Genomic DNA, 10,000 nt, shown 5'->3' with positions numbered 1-10,000 from the left:
GTCTTGTACATACCAGTTGCGTTGCTCCTGGGAGTATGGGTTCGAGTCACTTCTGGGGTGTGAGTTTTCAGTTGCATATTGTCCTGGGGACCATTCAGGCTTGTTCGCATTTGTGTTCCTCACGTGTGCCCCAAAGAATGAGGTGATTTGGTAAAATGCTATGCCCAAGATTACTATCCGAGTGCCGGCGGTGGGGTGGTTCAAATAGCTTCGGCTATCACCTCATTTTGTCCGGTCGTGATGGTCAAGTGGATTAAGGCGTTTTGTACATACCAGTTGCGTTGCTCCTGGGAGTATGGGTTCGAGTCACTTCTGGGGTGTGAGTTTTCAGTTGCATATTGTCCTGGGGACCATTCAGGCTTGTTCGCATTTGTGTTCCTCACGTGTGCCCCAAAGAATGAGGTGATTTGGTAAAATGCTATGCCCAAGATTACTATCCGAGTGCCGGCAGTGGGGTGGTTCAAATAGCTTTGGCTATCATCTCATTTTGTCCGGTCGTGATGGTCAAGTGGATTAAGGCGTCTTGTACACACCAGTTGCGTTGCTCCTGGTAGTATGGGTTCGAGTCACTTCTGGGGTGTGAGTTTTCAGTTGCATATTGTCCTGGGGACCATTCAGGCTTGGTCGCATTTGTGTTCCTCACGTTTGCCCCAAAGAATGAGGTGATTTGGTAAAATGCTATGCCCAAGATTACTATCCGAGTGCCGGCGGTGGGGTGGTTCAAATAGCTTCGGCTATCACCTCATTTTGTCCGGTCGTGATGGTCAAGTGGATTAAGGCGTCTTGTACATACCAGTTGCGTTACTCCTGGGAGTATGGGTTCGAGTCACTTCTGGGGTGTGAGTTTTCAGTTGCATATTGTCCTGGGGACCATTCAGGCTTGTTCGCATTTGTGTTCCTCACGTGTGCCCCAAAGAATGAGGTGATTTGGTAAAATGCTATGCCCAAGATTACTATCCGAGTGCCGGCGGTGGGGTGGTTCAAATAGCTTCGGCTATCACCTCATTTTGTCCGGTCGTGATGGTCAAGTGGATTAAGGCGTCTTGTACATACCAGTTGCGTTGCTCCTGGGAGTATGGGTTCGAGTCACTTCTGGGGTGTGAGTTTTCAGTTGCATATTGTCCTGGGGACCATTCAGGCTTGTTCGCATTTGTGTTCCTCACGTGTGCCCCAAAGAATGAGGTGATTTGGTAAAATGCTATGCCCAAGATTACTATCCGAGTGCCGGCGGTGGGGTGGTTCAAATAGCTTTGGCTATCATCTCATTTTGTCCGGTCGTGATGGTCAAGTGGATTAAGGCGTCTTGTACATACCAGTTGCGTTGCTCCTGGTAGTATGGGTTCGAGTCACTTCTGGGGTGTGAGTTTTCAGTTGCATATTGTCCTGGGGACCATTCAGGCTTGTTCGCATTTGTGTTCCTCACGTTTGCCCCAAAGAATGAGGTGATTTGGTAAAATGCTATGCCCAAGATTACTATCCGAGTGCCGGCGGTGGGGTGGTTCAAATAGCTTCGGCTATCACCTCATTTTGTCCGGTCGTGATGGTCAAGTGGATTAAGGCGTCTTGTACATACCAGTTGCGTTGCTCCTGGGAGTATGGGTTCGAGTCACTTCTGGGGAGTGAGTTTTCAGTTGCATATTGTCCTGGGGACCATTCAGGCTTGTTCGCATTTGTGTTCCTCACGTGTGCCCCAAAGAATGAGGTGATTTGGTAAAATGCTATGCCCAAGATTACTATCCGAGTGCCGGCGGTGGGGTGGTTCAAATAGCTTCGGCTATCACCTCATTTTGTCCGGTCGTGATGGTCAAGTGGATTAAGGGGTCTTGTACATACCAGTTGCGTTGCTCCTGGGAGTATGGGTTCGAGTCACTTCTGGGGTGTGAGTTTTCAGTTGCATATTGTCCTGGGGACCATTCAGGCTTGTTCGCATTTGTGTTCCTCACGTGTGCCCCAAAGAATGAGGTGATTTGGTAAAATGCTATGCCCAAGATTACTATCCGAGTGCCGGCGGTGGGGTGGTTCAAATAGCTTCGGCTATCACCTCATTTTGTCCGGTCGTGATGGTCAAGTGGATTAAGGCGTCTTGTACATACCAGTTGCGTTGCTCCTGGGAGTATGGGTTCGAGTCACTTCTGGGGTGTGAGTTTTCAGTTGCATATTGTCCTGGGGACCATTCAGGCTTGTTCGCATTTGTGTTCCTCTCGTGTGCCCCAAAGAATGAGGTGATTTGGTAAAATGCTATGCCCAAGATTACTATCCGAGTGCCGGCGGTGGGGTGGTTCAAATAGCTTTGGCTATCATCTCATTTTGTCCGGTCGTGATGGTCAAGTGGATTAAGGCGTCTTGTACATACCAGCTGCGTTGCTCCTGGTAGTATGGGTTCGAGTCACTTCTGGGTGTGAGTTTTCAGTTGCATATTGTCCTGGGGACCATTCAGGCTTGTTCGCATTTGTGTTCCTCACGTTTGCCCCAAAGAATGAGGTGATTTGGTAAAATGCTATGCCCAAGATTACTATCCGAGTGCCGGCGGTGGGGTGGTTCAAATAGCTTCGGCTATCACCTCATTTTGTCCGGTCGTGATGGTCAAGTGGATTAAGGCGTCTTGTACATACCAGTTGCGTTGCTCCTGGGAGTATGGGTTCGAGTCACTTCTGGGGAGTGAGTTTTCAGTTGCATATTGTCCTGGGGACCATTCAGGCTTGTTCGCATTTGTGTTCCTCACGTGTGCCCCAAAGAATGAGGTGATTTGGTAAAATGCTATGCCCAAGATTACTATCCGAGTGCCGGCGGTGGGGTGGTTCAAATAGCTTCGGCTATCACCTCATTTTGTCCGGTCGTGATGGTCAAGTGGATTAAGGGGTCTTGTACATACCAGTTGCGTTGCTCCTGGGAGTATGGGTTCGAGTCACTTCTGGGGTGTGAGTTTTCAGTTGCATATTGTCCTGGGGACCATTCAGGCTTGTTCGCATGTATATATATATATATATATATATAAATATATATATATATATATATATATATATATATATATATATATATATATATATATATATATATATATTATATATATATATATATATATATATATATATATATATATTGTGACGGTAACGCGTTGGTGTTCGGCTGTTCAAAGCTAGGGGTATGGCCTCGTCACATAGAATTAAAAAAAATAGAAAATCTGGAACTTCGTCTGTGGTAAGGTAAGGAGAAGACACACAAAACACAAGTAAATTTTAACAATGGAATTTTAATTACGTTAAATAAACAAAACATGAATAAAATGGACATACAGAAGAAGTGTTAACCATATGAAAGCACTGAATATTCTGAAGACTGAGGTCGTGGCGGCCCCAGACATCTTGTAGTATGGTGGGTGGAGTGCAGTTGCAGCTAGACCGGCGGCCAATCAGCGAGGAGCCGGCAACAAGACAGGTAGTTTGGCGGTTTGAGGTGAAGCAGGTGTTCCTGGCTGCTTACGTTTTGCTCTCTGGCAAACCTTGGAGATGTTGTTGTCGTTGTTGGACATTTCTTCCATAGTAGTTTTATATATTTGTAACGACGTATTTTTGGAGGGAAGAGCAGGCTCAATCTCTTGAAAGAGATTATCGTCACAACTCTCCCCCGAAGCCTGCGGTTCTGGAAGAAGTACGTCGTTATGTGGTGGAGTAATGGATGGAGTCGCTTCTACTTCATAAACTCTGGAGAGATCATGGGCTAAGATGTTGTCGGAATCTTGGTATAGCGTGTCTCCAGGTTGATTTTCTGCAGTTAGCAAGCCCATAGTAGAAAACGTTGAGATGAGAAGTGGGCGTGCTGCAGGAGATGTAGGGTGGTGTGGTCCGTGTTGATGGTGGACCGAGCACTTTTCAGGTGTGGAGTGAAGTGCTGGAACTTCAGGATGATGAAGAGTAGCTCCTTGCCAATTGTTCCGTAGTTCCTTGTAGCAGTAGTCGCTGACAGGTGTATTCTCCTCGCCTCGTTGCTGCATCACGACACCACCAACGTCGGTACCACGGGCGTCGACATGGAGGATGAAGGGCTTATCTGACGAGGTGAGAGTGGAATTAGAATAGGGCAAAGGAGCACGATTATTATCCTGAAAGTATTTGGGAAGATCATTAAGGATTTCGGAATTAGAAAGTGCCGACTCCTTGTCAGTGCTTTCGGGAGGAGAAGCTGGGAAGGTCTCACTGTGGATGTAGGGTTCTGTGAAGGTAGAACAGTTAATCAGGACAGTGGGAGGAGTACCATTATATTGCTTCAGGAGGTTGACGTGGCACAGCTGGGTCTTCCGCCGCCTATCTGGAGTCTCAATGACGTAGTTGTTGTTATTTCTGCACTCTTTGACGCGGTAGGGTCCTGAAAACCTGTTTTGTAAAGGTGAACCTGGGATAGGGAAGTATGCAAGCACAAAGTCTCCCGGCTTAAATTTTCGTACTTTGCTGGTCTGGTCGTAATGAGTCTTCATTCTCTCCTGGGCTTTCAATAGATTATCATGGGCAAAACGGTGGACTCTCTCTAGAATGTGTTGAAGGTTTTGAAGAAACTGGGGCACATTCTGATGCTCACTGAAGGTGGCATCTCTGAGAGAGTCTTTGAAAGCCTTAAGGGGAGTACGGCACTTACGGCCGTAGAGCATCTCATAAGGAGATACTCCTAGGGACTCATTGGGGAGAATTCTGTAAATACACATTATAAGGTCGATTTGCTTATCCCAATCCTTAGAGGTTTCACTACAAAACTTTTTCAAGAGTGCTTTGATAGTCTGATGACTACGTTCAAGAGAACCCTGTGAAGCAGGATGATAGGGGCTGGACAATACCTGTTTGATGTTGAACTCCTCCAGTGTCCTTTTGAAGAGATCACTGGTGAAGTTGGTACCACAGTCGCTCTGAATCTCCCTGGGAAATCCGTATTGAGTGAAGATCTTCAATAGATGTTTTACAACCGTAGCAGCCGTGATGTTCTTCACTGGAACTGCTATGGGAAATCTGGTGGTAGGACACAGGATGGTTAGGATGTAGGCGTTACCTGAACTGGTCCGAGGTAAAGGACCAACACAGTCTATTATGAGTCTGTGGAAAGGTTCCGCAGGCACCTGTATGGGAATCAGTGGCGCTCTGGGAATGGAGATGTTCGGTTTGCCTGCCATCTGACATGTATGACACTGTTTTACGTACTGTTTGACGTTATTTACCATACCTGGCCAGTAGTAGTCCTTGACGAATTCCATGGTAAGTCTTGTTGAAGCCGTAGTGGGAGAGTGCTCCGTGGGCCAGTTGTAGAATAGTGGGCCACAGGCTGGTAGGAATCACAAGTTGTTCGATGTTGGCCCAATCGTCCTCCTCCTTCAGTTTACTGGGTCTATATCTGCGGTAGAGCAAGTCGTTCTCTAGGAAGAACCCAGGAATACTGTCTGGTTGAGTCTCAGCCTGGAAAAACAATGGTGTTAAAGTAAGATCTTCCCTCTGCAACTTACGGAACTCCAACTTGGTCAGATTCGGGGGTAGTTTCTGAGGGTCTTGAGGGACAGCGGTAGCAGTAGAGTCAGCTGGCTGTGGACGTGCGGCTTGTGCACGGGTGGTCACGAGAACCGGAGGAGAAACTTCATCACTCTCTTGAACCTCTGCTGGAACATACGCTAGAATAGGGTTTATTGGCACAGAGTTTACACACCTGGGGGTTTGTCCATGACGATCAGGTTGGTCGGTTTGCAGGTCTTCTGCCAAGTCGTTGCCTAGGAGAAGTTGCACTCCAGGCATGGGAAAAGGCTTTTCCCTGATGGCGACTTGGACTTCTCCGTTCACGTAGGGACAATCCAGGTGGACTCTGGCGAGAGGGTATGGAGTGGTAGCAGTGAGGTCAGTGATGAAGACAGTTTCTCCGGTGTAGGCGATGTTGGGCACAGCCGACTTCAAGATGATCGATTGAAGAGCCGCTGTGTCCCTCAAGATCTTCAATTTGAAACGTCCCTCCGGATTTGAACCGTTGGCAGAGACAGTTCCAGTATACAGGTGGTTACTGAAAAGAGAAAGATCATTAACATTAACACCAACATTCATCACAGGCTTACCGGACTTAGGAGGAGTTGGTTTGGGTTTCTGTGGGTCAGTGGTTCCCTTGTATTGAGACTTACCACACTTGTCTATGGTATGTCCATAGAGTCTACAATACTTGCAGTACAATTGCGAGCCAGCTTGATCGGTGCTCGCTTTCTCGTAACTGTACCACGACTTCTTACTGGAGGATGGTTCGGGTGTCAGCCGGTGGATGAGGCTGTAAGTGTCAGCCGACTTAGCACACTTTAGGTAGTCGGTTTCTTCTTTATCTGCTAAGTAGAGACGGACAGGAGGCGGCACACGCCTCAAGAATTCTTCAACTAACATCAGGTTGACGAGTTCTGTAAAAGTAGAGACATGTGCTGCTTCCAGCCATTTCATGAAATATCTCCGTTTTGTGTTAGCAAACTCAAGGAAGGTAAGTGGTACTTGCCTTCAGGTGGTCACCGGAATTTCCTTCTATAACTTTGAGTAGAGAGGAGGTAGGCGTCCAACACTGCTTGTTTCAGAGTGTGGTAGTCATTCTCAGACGCCCAAAGTACTGCGTGTGACTGCAGCTCTACCTGTAAGATGGACTCTGAGAAGTATGGACCATTGGTCGACAGGCCAACTGAGTTGATTAGCAAGGGTTTCAAGGTGGTAAAAAACACATCAACTTCTGCTTCTACAAAGGATGGCATTAACTTACTTGCATGTGATATATTAAAACTGACGGGAAGATTGGCAGTAGCTTGCTGGCGTTGAGTGAAGTGTGAAGTTCCAAGGTGATTTCGCGTTGACGACACTCTAGAGCCAGAGTCGCTTGTTTGCTTGTCATGTTCGCGTTGCATCTCCAACTCGCGTTGTTTGGTTTCAAGCTGTACTCGTTCACGTTCACGGAGTAATGCGACCTCACGTTCGTGTTCTTCTCTCCTCAAGCAGCTTCGCGTTCTTGTTCTTCTCTCCTCAAAGTAGTTTCACGTTCTCTGAGGGTGATTTCTCGTTCTTGTTCTTCCCTTCGTATGGCAGCCGCTTCTTTTTGCTGCTCACGTTTCAATCTTGGCCAGCTCTATTTTGAGTTTCATCGTTGCCAAGTCAGTTTTTATCTGCAATATAGTAAGTTTCATGAGTTTCAGAGTCATCTTACTGCTCTAAATAGTAATCCAGCAACAGGTTGTGTAGGTCATTTTTGTTGGCTTGGTAGGTAACTTCTAGTTTATACTCATGTGCAAGAGTTTTGTAATTCAGTCCTCTTGGCACGACTTAAAGTCCCTATTTCACCTGCTGGATTTGCACGGAAAGCTTGGAGACGAAACATGGTGAAATTAGCAATAAAGGTACACGAATATTCAGTTATAATAAATGTCAGAACAGGACAACGTGGCAACTGATACCTATCCTGTGGGATCTTTAACAATTAAAGTTAAGTACCAAGATGTTAAATGATTAATTTAAATCAAGGGCGCAGGAAATCTTGTACCGGTACTCATGTAAGAGGATAAGGGCAAGAAAATCCTACTAACAAATGAAACAGAGTTTCGAAAACAAATGAAACCAGTTAATTGCCTCAAAAGTAAAATTGGTAGTCCAAGGATGTAGGCATACCTTGCCGAGTCTCTATAGGACATAAAGCAGTTTTTCCTACTGAAATTAATATGATACTTACAGAATTAGCGAACTTTTGTGCTCTGAAAAAGTAAGCTAATTCCCTACCATTGTATGTATCATCATCTCTGACTGACGTGTAGGGTGCGAGGTGTCAACTGGTGACGAGAACTGCTGCTGAGGTCCCAATTCAGCAACTAAAGTTCGAGCTAGAGGAACTATGGCCCTCTTTGTCCTCCTACAGTCAGATTGCAGAAGATTGGGTGTTCTTGACCCGGGCAGACCACAGTACCTAGGGTACCAATATGAGGATCTGTCAAAATGAGAAATATCCAAGGGGCAAAGATGGTAAACACGAGTAATAACACGGAGGGAGAGATGACCAATTAAGAGTATGACTGAGGCCTACAGTCACCACGTAATCCAAAGTTGTCTCACCCTTCACCATATGTTACTCTCGTAATGCACATACACCGCACCATATAAAAATGAAATTGAATATGAAAAATAGTAAAAGCTACGTTAACAAGTTAAATACGCTTACCATTAATTACCACTTGGCACCAGTACCTGAGTGATAGGCTCCTAGTACAGGCCCCCATATAATATGTGACGGTAACGCGTTGGTGTTCGGCTGTTCAAAGCTAGGGGTATGGCCTCGTCACATAGAATTAAAAAAAATAGAAAATTTGGAACTTCGTCTGTGGTAAGGTAAGGAGAAGACACACAAAACACAAGTAAATTTTAACAATGGAATTTTAATTACGTTAAATAAACAAAACATGAATAAAATGGACATACAAATTCGTATAATAAAATCAATCAATCAAAATAATAAGAATTATTAAATGATAAAATGAAAAGTTACGTTAAGACAAGTGAATAATAACAAGCTATGCAATATACAATAAAATGAGAGGTGCAGGAATATTGGCTTTAAGCTATCACCTCTCTTAGTACACGTAAGCCAAAGCTTAGTCTACCAGGAAGAAGTGTTAACCGTATGAAAGCACTGAATATTCTGAAGACTGAGGTCGTGGAGGCCCCAGACATCAAGTAGTATGGTGGGTGGAGTGCAGTTGCAGCTAGACCGGCGGCCAATCAGCGAGGAGCCGGCAACAAGACAGGTAGTTTGGCGGTTTGAGGTGAAGCAGGTGTTCCTGGCTGCATACGTTTTGCTCTCTGGCAAACCTTGGAGATGTTGTTGTCGTTGTTGGACATTTCTTCCATAGTAGTTTTATATATTTGTAACGACGTATTTTTGGAGGGAAGAGCAGGCTCAATCTCTTGAAGGAGATTATCGTCACAATATAATATAGAGTAAATCTACCCCAAAAGTAATGATTTATTTGTCTACAAAACTAAACTCTTTTTGGAATCATATGAGGCCCCTCCACTGAGGGGGGGAGGCCTGGATGTTTGTTGTCATGTGTATTCATGCTGCTTGCATGTCGTTGCTTATTTTGCCTTTGTTTTCTTGACAGCTTTCTTTGCCTTGGGTGGTTTGGGAGATTTTGAAGCTCCCTTTATTTTGGGCTTTTTGTTCACAACAAGAAGCTGCTGCTGCTGCTTCTTTTTCAAGGCTGTAAGTGGTTTGTTGCTTGTGGCGGCTTTCTTGGGAGTTACCACGGCCTTCTTTGCTGCTGTAGATGGTTTCTTGGTTGTGGTGACTTTCTTGGGAGTTAGAACGGCCCTCTTCTCTGCTACGGCTAGCTTGAATGATCCACTAGCTACACTTCCCTTAGTCTGAACAAGAATGCCGTCAGCCACTGCTTTCTTGAGAAATGTTCGGATGTAAATGGCGATCTTGGCAGCCTCGACTTTGTTGTTGGCAACAACGTACTTCTTGATTGCTTGTAGAGACGAGCCCTTACGGTCTTTGAGAGCTGCGACCGCGGCTAGAACCATTTCACTAGCTTTCGGGTGAGCAACCTGGACGCGAGGTTTCCTGGTTTGGTAGGCTTTGCTTCTACCATGATGATGATGAACCAACCAAGGTGATGAGAGACGCTCAGACAGTCACGGGGAATGATGCTGCCGCCGCTTGAGCCGAACCTATTTATGTGCCGGCACGGTACAGAAGCTGCAACCTGGCAACTCGTCCACCAATCACGACGGTTGGTTTTACGGCTCCGAAACCTGGATCCCATATCATCTCTAAAATAGAAGCATTTGTTCATGTTCTTTGTAAAAGTATCATAAAGCAGGACAGATGAGACAAATATCATAAAAACTGAAGAGCAGATGAGCACACACATGTATGTATTACAAAAGAAAATCTACAAATTCATTAGAAATTGGCAGGGCAGGCTGAGTAAGTAGGTAGATGTAAAATGTCTGAAAATGGCGAAAGA

At 45.5% G+C, this 10,000-nt stretch overlaps 1 long non-coding RNA gene across 1 annotated transcript in view; it reads left to right on the top strand.

Annotated features, from left to right (window-relative positions):
* LOC138365219 (uncharacterized) overlaps window positions 1–10,000 on the top strand; it is a 233,479-nt gene that overhangs the window by 148,106 nt on the left and 75,373 nt on the right. The gene's annotated exons all lie outside the window — the stretch shown is intronic.

This window comes from Procambarus clarkii, chromosome 16 (genome assembly GCF_040958095.1).
Source record: "Procambarus clarkii isolate CNS0578487 chromosome 16, FALCON_Pclarkii_2.0, whole genome shotgun sequence".
Classification (NCBI taxonomy): Eukaryota; Metazoa; Arthropoda; class Malacostraca; order Decapoda; family Cambaridae; genus Procambarus; species Procambarus clarkii.
Note: the sequence above shows the minus strand (reverse complement) of the source record. Positions and strands in the feature narration are given on the sequence as shown.